We start from the raw sequence: 19557 nt of genomic DNA, 5'->3' as shown, positions 1-19557 counted from the left end.
TTTCTCTATTTTAATTTCTAATATAAATTACTGACCGATCTAACCCACATTATTCCTAAGTATGTAAAGGGGTCCTGACACCAAAACATTCGAGACTGCTATTTTACAGCTTTGGGAATCTCAATTTGTTTTTAAAGCTTCAGTTAGGAATTTCACAAGGTTCAAAATTAGGGTGGCATTTGTTATAAAAGACTCTAAAACTACTCTCAAGGGGGGCTAAATCCATATTTCTTGTTGTATAAGTTGCTGACCAACAAAATACAGACAACAGAGTAAATGCAAATATAGTTTTTAACATGATTCATTTCACCTCTTGCATTCCTGGCCAGCTACTTTTTCTGGACCTAACTTTGTACTAACACTAGTGTAGTAGGAGGCATCTTGCTTGATGTAGATTATGTATCTAATACACATTTGTTGTCTTGATTTCAATCAAGGCTACTACCTCATTTAAGTTTATTTGGCCAAATTGTCAAGTTTATGCCTTGTTTTGTTTTTGTAACTACCATTGTAGTCAGCAAAGCTAGACTGGCAGGTGCTTGTGTAGTGGGCAGCAGAGGACTCTCTGGAGCATCCTGAGTCTTACTTACACCTGCTCCCATAGGAACATGAAGCAGGTTTTTACCCAATCTGTGAGTAAATTTCCTCATCAGAAAATCAGGGATAAAAATAACACTTCCTAGGTAATAACTTTGTTGTTCTACAGATTAACAAAGTTTAACATTTGTAAAAAATTTAGAACTAAACTTACCATATAATAAATGCTATGTGAAGATATCTCGAAATACTATCTAATTTCAACTGCCATTTAAAGCAAGTGCATGGATACTGATGATTTAGTTTTCAGAGAAAATGTGGCTACTGAAGTAAATTCAGACACCTACGTACATAAATTCAACCCATTAAATTCCAAGTGCATCCCCACCACCAATAGTTAAGAGTAGCAGTGAAACATAAGTAACGACACTGATAATACTGAGAGGAAAATGCAGATCAGAACGTAGACACAGAGCTCAGAAGCAGTGTAGAGAAATTCAAACTCTAATTGTATCCAGCGAGCAAAGCATCAAAAAGGCAGTTAACTGAAATTGTCTATCTGGGCTATAGAAGAAAGTTCAGCCAAGCCTTCTAATTTATTTTTTAATGATGTAAATGTGTAGTTTTTAAAGTATCATTAATATTATCATCTTAATAGTGTCTTTGCAATTCTAGATACTCTTCAAAAAATGTCTTACGATAATAAGTACATACAGGCATGTAACATCATCGAACTAAAAGCAAAGGAAAGATTAGAAAACTTCTAGAACTCTTTCACTCTTTGGCTTCCACGATTTCATTTGGGTTGGTTTCCCAACTCATATCTTCCAACAAGATAAACTCCCCATTCTTTTTGCCAGACCCGAAGTCCCAAAGATGTGGACATAATGCAGAAGGGATGGACTGTACTTATCAACATTGGCATGTACTCAGCATCCTCCAGCTTCACGGTCATGCCAAATAGCCCAGCCTTTGAGTTTGTTTGCAACCATCAGCAATGCATAACTTTCAAATGATCATTGTTTTGCTTTTTCTTTTCCTTCAAGCATATTTGAATTCAAATCATTAGATGAAATAAAGTACATTCCCAAAAACAATTTATTTATTAGCTCTAGTTAACTTGTCTCTTCATTCATATTTTATATAAATGAAATGAGATCAGGGGAATGCAGATCTGATTTTTTTTTTAACACGAAAGGTGAATTTCCCTAAAAATGGATTATAGATCAAAGTTTGCTAGCACTTTGTCACAAGTCACAGGATGTCAAGTCCTCTGGTCTGTCCCATATTAAGTGACTGCCCCGGGAGGCAAAGTACATCCTCATCTTGTTGACCGTTTCACCCCACAGAGCTGAGTGCTGAAGAAGCATACTAAATTGTTTAATGACAGTTCATCTTAGGTTATCAACTGTGAAAATATTTTGCTCTTTAGATATTCCTTAAGATGGTTATGTTTAAAATCTGAAAGAGATACAAACAGATACACTAAAGCATGAGTACTTAGGGGAAAAAATCAAGTTTTGAGATTAAAAACCACATGTGAAATGAGTTATTAAATCCTAACGGATATTTTGTTTCCCCCTGTGGATGTTTTTAGGCAGGTAAACTCCAGGTAAGGAAAGCCCATTTCTATGATAACCATCAAATGCCTTCCATTCTGTTTTATTTATGACCAGAGGCCTGCCACCGAGCACAGACTGGTGCCCTATTTGGGTTTCCAAAGCAGTAAGCTGCAATGTTTGGGGTGTAGCCCAGAGTGGCTTGTGGAGCAATCAGGGGACATGGCATGGAGTTGCTGCTCATCCCGTGGCTCCTACACTATTGCCAGCACAGCATGTGTCTCCTTCATTTCATGACCACACTGGAATGGCTTCCTGGTATAGCTTTATTTCCATGCAGAGCTGTCAGTCATGTTCCTGCCAGGTTCTGTAGGGAACATGAAGCAGGCCTGTTGTATCATCTCCACATCATGTGACAGAAGTCCATTTTACAAAGCAATTTACAGAGTAAAATCAAGAGCTTTGCATCTCCCTGCCCCTTTTAATCTCACTCATAAAGCCAAACCAAAGGAATCCTGCAAAAATCTCTGCAATCCACTCTTTTTTTTTTTCCACCGGTATTACGGGAAACAGGCTAAACTACCAAAAATGAGTGGAGGTGAAAGGGAGCTATCATTGTTTCTCTTGGGCTGGTGGGGGAGGGACTCTTTACTAGTCATGGACAAATTAAAGAAGAATTTGGATATAGAAAAAATTGTGAAAAAAAATGTTTATTAAGTATCTGAAATAAGACAGTAATGGTATAGACATGAACAAATCAAGAGTCTCTTACTTCAGATTATCACTGAAGTGAATTTCTCTTGTTGAAGAAGTATTTACACCCTGGGCTTGTTAATCGACTGTGGGGAAGCAAGGATCTTCGGCCAAGAATTTCTGGACCGGGTGAGCTCTGGGAAAAAGAAGATTTCCCCCAAGTTCAACAATTCCTGTCCTATCCTTTGAATTGGGGTAAATGTTTCTGAACACATCCAAAATGACTCTTTGCCTGACATCATGATGAAACCACATTGTAAGAGCCCAGAAAGAAATGTAGAGCATATTTACAGATGGAGGAACAGAAACTCATCTGTCGACTTCAAGAGAACGTGCCTAAGTACCCCATACTCTGAACACTCACAACAGAAAAAGCAGAAATTTCAGGATTATCTGAAGGAAAGAATGTTCCTCAAACTATGTCTATCACTATCACCCTTCTTTCACAAGAGAAAATCAGTAAATTATTACCACAATAGGTTTCTCAGAGGTCGTCCCAGTTTTCTGAAAAAACAAATTTCCCAAAGCACTATAGATAAACTATATTAAGTGCCTGATAAAATCATGAATGATATATGTATTTTGGCTGCAAAAGTATTTATGTCTTTCATCAAGAAAAAGGATCTGTGACTATTGTCAAGGTAGTCATGGTGATGACTTAAATTCTGAAAACTGTATCTGTGGGAATAGCAACCAGATGGACATGGGATGCACAAAGACCATTTCTTTAATTAGCTGATAAAAATCAATAAAAAAAATAGTGGTAGGTAAAACTGAGACTTGGTTTTTACTGAGCTTATTCAATTTAATACATAAACCTAGTATAAATTCTATAATTATGTTATATTCTATACTCATGTTATACATTTTATGTATTTATTAAATTACAATAAGTGTGCTTAAACACAATAAAAATTTATTTTCATCTTGCCAATAAAAAAAAAAAAACTGAAGAGAGAATAAGTAATTCTTTCAGAGGAGCAGAAGTAGTAAGTGGCACAGTTAAAAACAGCCTTCAGGACCTTAGGTTCTTTTTAGAAGCTCTGCTGCATTACACATTTTTATGTTGCTCCTTGAAGTTAAATTTAAAAGATATTTTGATCAACTAAAGAATTTGTATGAAAACCTAAAATAGAATGTGATATTTAATTCTTTCTCCTCCCTAGATAGGCGGATAGAGAAATGGTAGATGTTTTATTAATAATAGATGATAGATAATAGATGACAGATTAGATAGATAGATAGATAGATAGATAGATAGATAGATAGATAGATGATAGATAGATAGATAGATAGATAGATAGATAGATAGATAGATATCCTATAGAAAATCATGTATTGTTTCCCACTGGTCAACTGTTAGAATAAATACGAATAAAGCTCTATAAGGGAGAAGAATATATAAACAAACCAAATCCAAATATATGGTAACTTCATTATCATAGATTTTCTTGATTTTCTCGATACTTGTACAGTGTTAACACAGCCTGGGTCAGGTGTGTTTGTTGGGTCCTTGGCCTTGCCTGAGATCTTCAAGCTCTTAGCTCCAACATCAGTACAGCAGCTCGGAGAAGATTGTTACACGGTAGAACTGTTCAGTCAGTGGAAGCTTCTCTACTAAAAAGCATGCAGCACATTACTGAGATGCTGCCCGCAATTTTAATGACCCCAATCCAATTTCTCAGACTGCAAACCTATGGTGAACTCTGAATGTAAACATGGGGTCATATTTTGGTTGGATGCATCCACACCACACTCAGAATTGAGAAACTTCTGAGTAGGCAGTCTCGGGTGTAAGGCTGTGTGAAGACCCACATAGAATGGCATAGAACACATATGATATAGAAGAACAATTATATTTTTTGTTTTTCTTTACAATTTGATATCTTACCTTCTGTTATCTTCCCCTGGATAAACACTTCTACCCTGGATAAAAATAAACACTTCTACCCTGGATAAAAATAAAAGTAGAGAAAGCATATTTCTAAATTAACTTTTAATTATATCTATTTACATCAATTCCATTATCCCAACTACCTTGTGTATACCAATCTTAGTATCACACTATACTGTGGCTGAATAAAAATGGCATAAAATAGAAACAGGCAATAGATGCACAAACCCAGAAAAGTTTCCATACAAGAAAATAACACGGATGTACTTTGTAAACTATAGACAGTCTTTTGTGGAATGGAGTTTAAAGACAAGAATATCACTTACATGATAGCCTAGAAATTAGGAAAAATCATCACTTTTCTTCAAGGACTTTAGGGAAAAAAAGACTATTTGCATGAAATTCAGCAGTCTTGAGATTGTGGAACAAACATAAATTGGAATTTGTACAGTTCAGAGCAAGTTTAGAGCACAATGTTCTCAATTCTCATACATCCCTCGTATGACTGGTTGCATTGGCTATACAATTCTGTCATGGATCTACTTCTCTATCTTCATACTACCTTTGCCTCATGTTTCACAGTGCCTGAGGCTGATCTCCTACTACAATTACCTGGGAGCTTTACCAATGAGTGCCCCCGTATCATCCCTCCTGCTTTCAAGGACAAGTAAAATCAACCAGGGTAGTAGCTGGAAATAATAGAGACTCAAGAATGAATCTCTTAAAATAAGAGAAGTTAAGTGAGAAAGATGGAGGTACCTATTTCTGATCCCCTATTTTTATGTGTGGAGCAAGTCACACTGGTTGCTCAACCTAATTTCAAGGTAATGTTACCCATGGTATACTGCATTCCGCAAACTACAATAATGGATACCTTTTCCCAAACCCCAGGAAAAAAAAATGACATCATTGACTATAATCTCAGAGTTGATTATTTTCCACATAAATGCTTTAACTTATTCTTAATTTCTTGGTGTCTACTACTGTTTGTCCTCTGGGAAATGCTGGTACTTAAAAAACTTGCAGAGGTCATATAGAAATAGCAAACCCTCATAACAATAGCCAACATTTGTTGAAAGCGTCCTCCATCTTCTATGTTATACATGTATTAATTTACAGAGAAAGAACCCCGATAATCACTGTAGTGAAGTTTAAATAATTTTACTCTCATCTTATTTATGAGAAAAACTGAAGTTTAGTGGCTATAGTGGTCAAGGTCACAGTGGCTGCTAACAAAGATAAACCCTGAAGTCTTAGGTGCTAAAACAGTAGAAACTTATTTCTCTTCTCTACAATAGTCCAAAGAGAGTACTAAGTAGATAATCTTTTTTGCAATAATTCAAGACTAAGATTTGTACTGTTATAGCTCCACCATCTTCAATACTTGGCTTGCAAAGTCACTGTGGAAGAAGAAAATCATGGCACCCTAGAAATGATACTCTTCATTTCTGTGCACTTTCCTTTAGTGAGAATCAGTCATATCGAAGGATGCCTGGGTGGCTCAGTGGTTTAGCACCTGTCTTCAGCCCAGGGCATGATCCTAGAGTCCTGGGATCAATTCCTGCATCAGGCTCCCCGCATGGAGCCTGCTTCTCCCTCTGCCTGTGTCTCTGCGTCTCTCATGAATAAATAAATAAAATCTTTAAAAAATAAGAATCAGTCATATGGCTTCATTTAGAAGCAAAGATGATTGGAAAATTGAGACCACAACATAGAAGACTGTCCAGCGGTATATTCATACAATGTATAGCGAGCACAGATCTTTGGTGGACAGCTGGCCATTTCTGCTAGAGAAGGGGTAACCTACTTTCTTAAGAGTGCTCTTGAGTAATTAGTGAAGCTGGAATTCTAACTCATCTTTATACCCATATGTGAGTTCTTACTCACAATGTCATGCTTTTGAAAGTATGGATTATGGTTTCCAGGCTCCTTCACTGCCCTGCACATAAATCTCTATGGTTGTGACTGTATATATCATAGTAAAATTATAATAATATTTTATGGCATTCTGTAAAAAAAAAAAAAAAAAAAAAAAGCCCCATTACTTCCTGAAATTCTGCCAGCAAAATAATCTTGAGAAATTCCATTAGGGGGTTGGGTACTCATATTCTAAGATCCAAATGGGTGTCACAAAAAGATATAATTTTCAGTACTCAAAGGACATAATTTTCAGCACTTTCCTTATAATATTCCAGTATAGAAAAAATCCAAACGTACAGTTTGCCAAATCAAATATTATTCAATGGTGCTTTATCTCTTTGCTATATCAATCTTAATTGATGAAGTCATATATGGCCTAGAACAGAACTGTTTTTCTTATTAACAGCTTTTCTAATATAAAATTTCATAAAGACAACTTTGTGTAAAATATTAATGTTGGAAGTAACTACCCTCTCCCAATAAGATTTTATCAGTTGTGTCTAAGCACACCAGAATAAAAACCACTTGCCTCCTGCAGTTCAACAGCAATGAAGAACTATAGAAACTCCAGAGATAAAAAAAAGTAAAGAAATGGAAAAGACAATATTACCCTCCTCCATTATGTTCTTTAAACAAAACACCCTGACGGGATTTGCTATATACATTGCTGAGCAAGGTGAGCCACTCTGAAATTATACACAAAATAAAATTGCTTTACATAGCTCTTTAATTCAGCAAATTCAGTTTTACATGCATTTACTTAACAATGCAGCTGAACTGGAAATGCTGACAGATAGGACTAGCTGACTGACAGTCTGCACTGGAAATAAACTATAAGACCAGTATTTTTCCGTTTCTTTCTATTAACAACAACGTAATTATAATTTCTGAATCAAATGCACCAATGATCTACACTTTTTTTAAATTCCGATGAAAAGGTCAAAAGTAAGACCTGTAAATAGCTACTAATCTTGTTTTCCTAAAATGTCAAAAATGGGGAAAATGTAACAAAACCTATAAGCAGAAAATTAGCCTTTTCAACTACTGACATTAATATCAGTTCTTTTCAACATTTAGTGAACACTAACCATGCACTATGCATTGTGATAGTGTCCCACAAGAAGGAATCATATGTACTTTTTCTCTTCAAAGTGTTTATAATATATAGTTGGGAAAAAATATGTGCATACGTTCTTCAAAAAACAAAATACAGATGACATTCATTAATGTAGCTCTCCTTAGAGTTCACCCATGGCCATATCTTATATCTATAAGATGATACAAATAAATATACAGGTCTGAAGCTGAATCACCAAATTTAATCCACTGAAAAATATCCAATTACCAAAATATTAGGAATCAAGGTGAAGTTCTTTATTTTATTGATTTATAACCATGAGATGGAGGAAGGCCCCCAAGATGCTATGGGCTCCTCTTTCCAACTTTACAAGATTTCACAAACAGCTGTACACACAAGGGATGGTGACAAATGAGAAGTTCAATCACCACATTATTATAATAATCCAGCTGTCATAACTCCCAGCTAAACCCCATAGTAAAGCCCCAAAGTAAATGCTTGACTTCAAAAGGAGAGGTCCTTCCTTGGCTTGGAGTTCTCATCATAAGCAAGTTGCTGAGCCCAAATTGTAAGAAATCCAATGCATGGAAGCAGTTGTGTAAGATGAAGGAGGATGGCTCAACATCCTCAAAATGTCAGACCAAACTCTGCTTGTGGCTTTTATGATGTAGACAAGGGTTTGAGAAAGAAGGACATTAGAGCCAAGTATGCCTGCTTACTACATGGAAATAAGAAAGATGACAGAGCTACGTTCATGTGCACCACTTTTTCACAGAGTTATCCCCTCACTACAAGATGGGCCCAATTCGTGTTTTGGAAACTGGCAATCCCTCTGTGTGGTTGGGTAAACAGAAGAAATATGAGGGGGACTAATGAACAGGTCAACAGGGAAGAGACAGCTTTCCCAAAATTCAAATTCTGCTATCATCTATGCTCTGGAAAATGTTTCTGAGAAAAATTTCAATAACCAGTTGCTTTAAAAAATAACTTGCATTATGATAGAGTGTCACTACAAAATGAGTCCAAAAAGAAGATTGAAATGTGTTGAACTCCATATAAATAGGTTGACTTCCTTTGGTATGATGGAGGGGACACAGCAAGGTAAGGAGTTAGTGAAAGTGGGTGATTTCCCCTCCATCACATGTAATATCGTGTTATTACATGACATAAGCTATACCTTTGTCCTTTATTTTTGACAAATTTAGAGCCACAAATAGTTAATAGACACTTCTAATTTGGGAAAAATTTATAAAGCTATACAAAACCCAATAACTTGTCAGTATATTCTGAAAGAAGGCCAGCAATAAAGCAAGTAAAGCAAATATTAATATAACACAAAAACCTTGCCCAAGTGGTAACTAAAGCTGTTTTTTTAAAATCCAACCCATCAAATGACCTGTCATGTAACTTATAAACAATTTTTCTTGTCTTGTTTCTTTCCAGAAATATTACTATATTTCCTGTAACAGTATTTCCATTTTTGAAGGCCTGTTGGTGCCTTGGGACATAATAAAGCTAACAAAAATATCTTCAAGAGAGTGATGTCACCAAGGTGGTGAGATATGAGACCCCATCCTTCAACCCATAAAGAACAACGTTTAGGTAGCTATTCGCCAACAACAGCACCCCTGGAAGATCGCAAGAATCCACTTACAAACCTTCAGTAGCATAATGGAGTAAACATATTGAGAATAACAGTACAAAAAAAAAGTAAGAAAAATGGTTTCATTTTGTCTGCATGATCCTCTTCCTCAGGCCAGCCCTCCTCAGTGCCAAGAGAGAACTTCCCAGCCTGAGACAGTTCTCCTCATCAGGAAAAGGAGAGTGGGGTGAACAACAAGCTGCCTCAGCCTTTCAGGGGACTGCATGATGGACTTCTTTGGATTTACCCTACCCAGAGCCCAGCACAGCTGAGACATCCAGAGATGGCTAGAACAAGGAAGTACAGGCATTACCAATAGCAGCTACATGGCAGGAATGGCCATGGTTCCCAGGGGCCTTTGTCACTGAGGGCTTCCACAGCCCTTGCAAATGTTGTAGATTCTAATAGCTTTTATCACTGAGCACCTTGTCACAGACCTCAGCAGACTGCTCCACAGAGGACCCCAGGAGCCTTCACCACTGAGGAAATGAACAGCCATCACAGCCACCATGAAACCCTGCAGCTTTTGCCACTGGGTGCACATGGGAAGAAATCTGGAAAACTCAAAATGTGGGAAGGTTGAACAGCATGCTCCTGAACAACAAATTGGATAAAGAAGAAATCAAGAGGGAAATCAAAAATTTAAAAATGCCTTGAGAAAAATGAAAATGGAAGTAAAATACACTAAAACTAATGGGATACAACAAAAGCAGTTCTACACGGGAAGGTTATAATGATAAATACTCATAAGAAGAAAGAATAAAGAACTCAAATAAGCAACCTATCTTTATACCACCAGGAGCTAGGGGAAAAAAAAAAAAAAAAAACTAAGTCCAAAGTTAGTATAAGGAAAGAAATAAAGATTAGAGCAGAAATAAAGGAAATAGAGACTGGAAAGAAAAAAGAAAAGATCAATGAAATTAAAATAGGCTTTTTAAAAAAAAAGATACAATTAATAAAGATTTAGCTAGACTGAGGGGAAAAAAAGAAGATTCAAATAAAATCAGAAATGAAGGAGGAGATGTCACAACTAATAGCACAGAGATACAGAGGATCGTGAGACTACTATGACTGATCATACACCAACAAATTTGATAAACTAGAAGAAATGGTAAGTTCTTAGAAATACACAATTTACCAAAACTGAACCAAAAGAAACAGAAAAATCAAACAGAGCAGTAATGAGTAAAAATATAGAAACAGTTACAAAAAAACTAAACTCTCAACAAAGAAAAGTCAGGACTAGGACCAGATGGTTTTACTGGTGAATTCTACAAACCATATACAGAAGAATCAATGCTCCTTCTCTAACTCTTCTCAAAAAACTGAAGAAGAGAGAACACTCTCAAGTTCATTCTACAAAGCCTGAGTACCACCACCAAATAAAGACACTACAAGAAAAGAAAATGCAATGCCTATCAAAATTCCAGTGGCATCTCTTCCATAGAAAAAAATCAAATAGATAAAGCAACTTTGAGCAAGAAGTAAATCTGGAAGAATCTGAAGTCACAATTTCTAACTTCAAACTTTATTGTAAGGCTATAAAAACCCAAATCATATGGTATTGGCATAAAAACAGACATATAGAGCAATAGAACAGAATGGAGAGCCCAGAAAGAAATCCATGCATATACAGTCAAGTAATTTTTGACAAAGGTGCCAAGAATATACAATGGGGAAAGAACAGTCTCTTCAATAAACAGCGTTGAGGAAACGGAATACCCACATGCAAAATAATTAAATTACATCATAGCAGACACAGAAATACAACTCAAAATGGATTAAGACCTGAAACCATAAAACTCCTAGAAGAAAACATGGGAAAAACTCAATTTTGGTCTTAGTGATGATTTTCTTTCTCAATAGATACCAAAAGCAAAAAGTAAACAAGTTGGACTACTCTAAATAAAATTTTTATGCATAGCAAAGCAAATAATCATTAAAAGGCTATCTATGTAATGAGAAAAAAGGATTTGCAAACCACGTATTTGATAATGTTAGAATCTAATCCTGCCATTTTCAACATGAAGGAATCTGGAAGATATTATGTTAGGTGAAATAAGCCACACACAGAAAGACAAATGTCAAATTATCTCACTTATATGTGGAACCTTTAAGGAAAAAGAGTGGAATTTATTTTTTTAAGATTTTATTTATTTATTTGAGACAGAGAAAGAGAGAGAGAGAGAGAGAGCATGAGCAGTGGGGAGGAGCAGAGGGAGAGGGAGAAGAGACTCCCTGCTGAGCATGAGCCTGATGTGGGGCTCAATCCTAGGATGCCAAGATCAAGACCCTAGTCGAAGGAGATGCTTAACCAACTGAGCCACCCAGGTGCCCCAAAAGAGTGGAATTTATAGGAAGAGAGAGTAGAATGGTGGTTACCAGAGGTGAGAGAATGGAAGAAAAGGGGAAATACTGATGAAAAGGTACAAATTTTCACTTATAAGATGAATAAATTCTGGAAAGCTGATATATAGCCTAGTGACTGTAGTTAATAATAAGGTATTATATACTTGAAATTTGTGAAGAAAGTAGATCTCAAGTGTTCTCACCACAGGAAAAAAAAAAAAGTAACTATGAGAGGTGATAGATATATTCAGTTTGACTGTAATCATTTCACAATGTATAGACCTATCAAAAGATCATGTTGGACACCTTCCATATATATAATTCTTTTTTTTTAATTTTATTTATGATAGTCACACAGAGAGAGAGAGAGAGGCAGAGACACAGGCAGAGGAAGAAGCAGGCTCCATGCACCGGGAGCCCGACGTGGGATTCGATCCCGGGTCTCCAGGATCGCGCCCTGGGCCAAAGGCAGGCGCCAAACCGCTGCGCCACCCAGGGATCCCGCCATCTATATAATCCTTATTTATCAATAATAAATAAATTAAAATATTTTTAAAAAATAATTTTAGGGGCACCTGGTTGGTGCAGTAGGTTAAGCGTCCAACTCTTGGTTTCAACTCAGGTCATGATCAAAGGGTCATGAGATAGAGCTCTGCATCAGGCTCCTCACTCAGTGCAGAGTCTGCTTGAGATTCTCTCTCTCCCTCTGCCTCTTCCCCACTGAGCTCTTAAATGAATGAATGAATGAATGAATAAATGAATGCAAAGACCAGAAGAATATCATGCAGAAAACCAAATAATTTGCCAATCCCTTTCCTTTTTGAATCCTTAAGCGGCATACTCCATTTTGCTTTGAAGAACTTGGAAAAGATATGCTATCCTAGTACGAGCACTTCCATTTCATCCACCATCTTGTGAAGTCAATGAAGTAACTGGCAGAATTTTCATAAGATAAGACTTAAGATAAGGCCATAATACTTTCAATAGAATTAGACTCTGCTTACTGAGTGAGAAATATTAGAGGAGGGGTCATCACTGCTAAGTTTGTATAGTGGAATGTGGAAGAATGGTCTCTGAGCCCGAGAGAGGGGAAAATGAGAAAAGGAAGCAAACCTTTTGATTACCTGACTCATAGAGTGATAGAATGGCACCCCTCTAGCCTCAAGAATGTATCCTATAAATGATACTATGATAAGGCTAATTAAATATTTTCAGTGTATCAGACATTTTCCCCCTGCACTCAAAACGTGAAAGGTCTGCGGAGACCAGACACCCCCAGAAACACATGGGGTGACATCGCATACTTTTGTAACTGGAGGTGCAGTGCAATGTTCAGCTTCAAAGCCAGAGCCTGTCTCCACGCCTCAGGGTTTTGTTTCTTTATCGATATCCTCAATAGCACATCCCTGAATGTTACTTATTGCTTAATGAAAAAACAGATTGCTCTGCCTAGCATCTAATAGTTGTTAATATCCTAATAACATTAATGTATGCAATATTGAGCTGAACTGGAAGGCTGACAAGAGCCTACGTGTGCAGAAATGTAATTACAGTGGAAGTTTAATGATGAATCACTGCAGTTTCTCTCTTCCTTAATAAACTGTCACGTAGTACCAAATAAAGCAGAAGCAATTAGAGGAAGCAACAGGATCTTGGGCAGAGGGACAGGAGGAATGGAAGAAATAAAACCTCTGCATTCCCAAAATAGCTTACATAAACTGCTGGGACTTAACAGGTGTTGCACTCTGGTCAGCGGGGCGACCAGGCCCCTCACACATCCACCTAGAATATAGCATTTTGATTTCTCATCGGAGGTACCTTACTTTCAATTGTGATACAGGACCTTAGATATCCAAACAGCTCACTAAATTCCACATATTATTCCTGTATTTCCCTTGCATCTGTTTAAAGTGGCTATTTATAAAACACTAACATTTTATTTAGTTTTTTCAAAGGCAAGAAATCCCTTATTCCCCAGGTCTTTTAGCTGTGATTGTTGGATAGAGGATACAGATGGTGTAATGAATCTAGGACATGGCACAGGACAGGGACTATGCTGCCAAGCAGGAAAAGTAAAAGATTGAGAGAGTGACAGGCCAGAGTCCACAGCCCAGCTCCATAACTTTAGAGCTGGGCGACTTTGGGCAAGTTACTTTGATGACTTTGATACCCCATTTCCTGATTTATACCGTAAAGATATGTTAGTAAAATCTACTTTATAAAGTTGCTATAAGGAACAAATTAAATAACGTATTAAACTTCTGACATGATACAGTGCCTGCCACCAATAATGCACTCAATGCATAGTATTAATAGTTTATTATTATAACATCAGTTGCCATGTATGTATGTGTTCACCCCACACTGGAGCTTCAACCTGTTTGCTAGACCTGGTTCTGCAGCAAGACTACATGATGGAATCATTGCAGCATCTGGACAGACAGGATTATCATAATTGTACTATCAATCATATTATTTCTTTTAAAGATTTATTTATTTATTCATGAGAGACACAGGCAGAGGGAGAAGTAGGCTCCTCACAGCAGCCCAATGTGGGACTCCATCCTGAACCCCAGGATCACAACCTGAGCCGAAGGCAGATGCTCAACCGCTGAGCCACCCAGATGTCCCCTATCAACCCTATTATTGGACATCTGAGGAAACTCAGCTGATCTGAATTCATACATCCAATCTTCAATTTATACAAGCAGGCTCTGAAATGGCCACTCAAAATACAAACACGAATGGAGCAGGGTCCCTATTCACCTGAGATTCACCAACTTTATATTGAAACAGACAGGTTAGAAGAAAATGAGAAATGCACCAGCAGAGGCAAGTTGCTGTTGCCACTCAAACACCAAAGAGAAAGAACTTATCTCTCTGGCTGACAGTCTGAGAAGATGTTCTAGAGAGGAAGATATTTGCTCTGGTCATTGAAGTCTACACAACATGGAAATTCTAAGAAGAAAATCAGAGCACCTATAAATAAATAAAACCATATGCAAACTTCAGCAGTCATTAAAGAATGCAAATTAAAACCCCAACCAGATACCACTACATAACAATTGGAACGGTCAAAATAAAAAATGAGGGCTGCCTGGATGGCTCAGTGGTTGAGTGTTTGCCTTTGGCTCAGGACATGATCCCAACACCCTGGGATTAAGTCCCACATCCAGCTCCCTGAAGGGGGCCTGCTTCTCTATCTGCCTATGTCTCTGCCTCTCTCTGTGTGTCTCATGAATAAATCAATAAAATATTTTTTAAAAATTTTAAAAAATTAAACAGCTAAAATTCCAACCATCGGAGATGATGTGGAACTATATATATTTTTTAAGATTTTATTTACTCATTTGAGAGAGAGAGAGAGAGAGAGAGAGCGGGTGTGCAAGCAGGGTGAAGAGCAGAGGAAGAGAGACAAGCAGACTCCTTGCTGAACACAAAGCTCAACGTGGGGCTCAATCTCATGACCCTGAGATCACAATCTGAGCCAAAACCAAGAGTCCAAGTACACCACCCAGGCACCCGGGAGCAGTTCTAGATCTTGACTATGGTGGTAGTTACTAGACTTCAAGAATCATAAAACTTTACTCTAAAAAGAATGAATTTTACTGTACGTGAATTATACCTTATTTTTTAGAAGGGCCCAACCAGACTATGTTTAAAGATCTGGAAATACAATACTGAGTAGCAAATTCAGGTTTTGCACATAGGACTACAGAATAGGGGGTTTCATATAGTTATTGTTTCACTATCTGGCACACGATAGAAATCACATTACTATATGGAGCATAATTGAATGAAGGGGAAACACGGTGTCAAGAGACTGGGAATAGATAGGAGCCAACTCACCACAAATCATGATATTGTGAAATGATTGATAGTCCGTATGCTTGCTTTTGGTTCAGTGAACTAATGAATATTATCTCTGTCATTTATATTTTTTAGTTACTAATGTCTTTTTTTTAAGTGAATCCTGTCATAAAGGGAGAAAACATACAAAGATGGGGTACATCACGGCAGCCACATGGGCTGATTACACTAAGAATGGTGTCTCTTAAATTTGTGCAATGTGCAACTACTCAACCACACACAGCAGCCCTGGGGGCATTTGCTGGGAAAATGTTTCTCTGTTTTCACCTCTCTAGATATTTGAGAGACCTTCACTAAGGAAAAACATAAACAACAATAGAAACACAGAAGCAAAGTGCTAAAAACGAGAGCTACATAATTCCACTGGTTTTATGTAATTAGGACTCCTTAGTCAAATATTTTTTCAACAATTCCTCCATACATATGTTTGGTAGGCCATGGGTATATAATACCCCAAAGTACTATATTAGAAGCTAAGGTAATACACAATTATTTTCATAGGAGTAAAACTTCATCTCAAACATGAGTCACAATAAGAAGTCAACATCACAACTCAGGACAGAGAGAGAAACACATGGCGACTGTGTAGCCTTGTGGAGCTGTACACCCAGGCGCTTTGAGAAGGCTGAAATTAAGGAAAATGAGGAGAGTGTACAGTCAGATTCTCATCATATTTATTATTTCTGGAGCGATGAGCATTTTGCGTGGTCTACTAACCACTATTAATTAATCATCCCAGAATTCCTGTACTGTTAGTAAACATTAGTCTCTTGGGGAAAAAAAAGACTTCAGAAGGTTAAGATCAGACAGTCTAGTGTTAAATAAGAATCCTTTCAATTATTTCAATAAAATGCTACTCTACTCTAAAGGGATGGGTGTTCAACACCTTGTGGCTCTACTTTCTTCCAGAAGGGGGACAACTTGGAGGTGCTTGGGTTTTGGTTTGGTTTTGTAATAATTCTTCTAGGTAAAAGGTCACATGGGATTTGGATGAGGGAAGAGAGCCAGAAACAGGAAATTGGATGCCAGGGGGACAAAGGACAAGTAGAGGAAAGTTTAGAGAAGTTACTCTGTGCTTCCACTGAGAATCTACACATTGGGGTTTTATCACAACTGAGTCTTTTGAGATTCATCCGTCACTAGACAGTACTAAGCACGCGGTCTTTAAAGGAAATCTTTGTTCTAATTCCCCCCTGACAGGAAAAAGCTTCTGGGTTCACTCAACCCTATCTTTATCCTTTACAAAGGAAAACTATAGAGAATGGCTTTACTCCCAGGGGCTTCACCAGCAACTTCTTATTTAACTAGCTCTGTCTAACCAGACAAGTGCTCAGACTCCCTCCATTCACCTGCTGCAGCCCTCATACAACAAAAAAGCCTGCTTAGATGCTTTTATTTTCTTTCCTTTGGGGTTCCTCAAAGTGTAGGTGCCCCAGAGAGGAATCCTTTGAAACTAGGTGACCTAGGCGATTGATAAAAGGGCTGGAACATTCCAAAAATTCCAGTGGTTATTGCTTGTTTTCCACAACCCCACAATAGTGGAGAATACATGACCCAGATTCTAATCATCAGAAGAAGAGACTTCCAATCCTGCATTAAAACACACAGAAATGGCAATATTTCTCACATTAAATTTAATTGCTGAGAGCCTCCAGCATCCATTATATATGAAGAATGCTGACAAGCCCTTGCTCCAAAGCAGGACTGCATCTACTGCATTGTAGAAAAATTATCATTGACTTAATTTTAAGGAGCTCCAGTAAAGAATATTCAGTCTAAAAATTCAATAACATGTACCAACTTTTTATAGCACTATAAAGTTGAATTTTATTTTTTAAAATTTTTTTATTTATTTATTTGAGAGCAAGAGACGAGGAAGGGCAGAGGGAAGAGAGAGAAGGAGACTCCCTGATGAGCAGGAAACCTGTCATGGGAGCTTGATCCCAGGACCCCAAGATGATGAACTATGTTGAAGTCAAACACTCAACTGACTGAGCCACCCAGGTGTCCCTAGGGCTGAATTTTCTAATAGTTATCTCTAATCTATCTACACTCTGGATTATAATTTCACATATATTTCAAAACTGCAGAGATTTTCTCAAGAAATATTGCTAGGCTTGGAATTAAAATGATCACTCCCCATTATAATGATGTGCCATGTTCACCTCTTGTGTATCAGGTAAGATCTGTAGTTACAAGCAGCAGAATCTGGTCCTGGTAGATATAGAAATGTGTTTACTGGAAATAAAAGGAGTTCACAGAATCTGCAGGAAGATGGAAAAATCAGCCTTAGGAAAGAGATCAAAAGTAAGGGAATTTGGTAAAGACAAGAAGCAAAAACAGTTGCCAACAATTGTGGCAGAAATGTCCAACTGAGACATTGATTCAGTCATCATAGAACAGTAATGGGGCTAGACACCACACCCTCGCCACAGTGAGAGATATGAATGCATCTTCAAGCCTTCTGTCTTTTGAATCTTCTGTTCCAGATTAAAATTTAGAGGCTGAAACATCTAATTAGCCAAGGCTAGGCCACGTCCTGGTGTGGGCTGACTGCTGTTCACTCACACAAACCCCTTCTCCAAGTCACTATTACCTACCTTTAAAAAGGAGCACCTTCCTTTAAAAGGTCTTCCTGACAATAAAAATCTGAAACTCCTGAGAGGGAGGAAAAATATCTTCTTTATATCACTACATACCATGAAGTTGTAGCTCCAAAATCAACAGAGAACCATATGATAATGACAGAAAAATGAAAGCTGACCATTAATATGGCTCTGCTCTTGGCATTAATTTTTGGCTGAGGTTTGCTCGTGTTTGGTTACACCACAAACTAATAGGCCACTCACCAGAACTAACAAAGAGATTGCTCTCCCCTGTGTGGTTATTTCTTGATCACAGGGAAAGTCAGCAGCCTTGGAACAGGTGGCTTCCTTCAATCAGCCGAGTTCCTGAGAGATGAGAGGGGAGGCAGGTCTTGCAAGATCTGTCACCGTCTGGCAGTGGCTCAGACATCCCAAGACGTTCTGTCACTTTCTGGAAAGAACGGGACATTTCAGAAACTACAAAGCTTCTCTCAGCTTTGATTTGGTCTACAGCTCCCAACAACTGTGAAAGTTGAAAAGTTGAAACTTGGTGGCAAGGGGATGGGGAACAAGGTCAAGTCTGATGATAATGTGGTTTTGCCAGAGTGTATTGTTTTCAGAAGAGGGAAAAATTACTGTGTATGAATATGCAGAGAGGGGGGAACGGAAAAAAAAAAGATGTTGGTTTTATTTCAAGCTGAAGAGACTGAGTCCACATCCCAATTATATACACTTTTAGGGGCAGGGGAATAACTGTTTGTCTCTGAAATGCTCTAACATCACCTCCAAAAAACATTTACCGTTTTTAGTTTGTTTTAAGCTGCCACGATCTCAATAGTGAGGGGTGGTGGTGTCTAAAATGCTAAACAGGTTATTAAAACAAAATTATTTACTTAAAAATGAGTGATTTTTGACCATGTCCTGCTGATTCAGAAGCAAAGTGAATTTTTCCCTTTGGACTTACTTGCTTTCATTCATTCCCTACTATAAGGAGATTTTTTTTCCCAAAAAAAAACAATTTAAACATGTCTCTCTCTCTTCTCTAGAGATTCAAAGTGGAATTTTTGTTTTTTTTCAAAAGCAGTGGCATTGTAGCTCCAAATGAGTTACCAGGTTTTTCATGGTTCTGTTATCAATTAGCCGCAAGTGTTCACATCACTTTTGACAATAAATGCCAGCAGGAAGGTAGCTCTATTTTAATTATTTAGGATAACAGCTCTTGACCCTCGAAGCATGTTAGAATCACCTGGAGCACTTCAACAAAATGGATATCTGGGTCTTATTCCAGAGCAGCTAAATCATAATCTCTAGACATGGAGCCCATTCTGGTATTTTGTTGTTAAACTCTCAGTTGAATCTAATGGGAACCT

At 37.6% G+C, this 19557-nt stretch overlaps 1 long non-coding RNA gene across 1 annotated transcript; it reads right to left on the bottom strand.

Moving 5' to 3' along the window:
* Positions 1 to 1171: 1171 nt before the first annotated feature.
* On the bottom strand, positions 1172 to 18654 carry LOC119867625. The gene is made up of 3 exons (XR_005384182.1): positions 18452 to 18654; positions 4741 to 4800; positions 1172 to 2463 (listed from the first exon to the last, which is right to left on the bottom strand). It is a non-coding gene; the product is annotated as an uncharacterized LOC119867625 (long non-coding RNA).
* Between the last annotated feature and the right edge of the window lie 903 nt (positions 18655 to 19557).

Source organism: Canis lupus, chromosome 35 (genome assembly GCF_011100685.1).
Source record: "Canis lupus familiaris isolate Mischka breed German Shepherd chromosome 35, alternate assembly UU_Cfam_GSD_1.0, whole genome shotgun sequence".
Taxonomy (NCBI): domain Eukaryota; kingdom Metazoa; phylum Chordata; class Mammalia; order Carnivora; family Canidae; genus Canis; species Canis lupus.
Note: the sequence above shows the minus strand (reverse complement) of the source record. Positions and strands in the feature narration are given on the sequence as shown.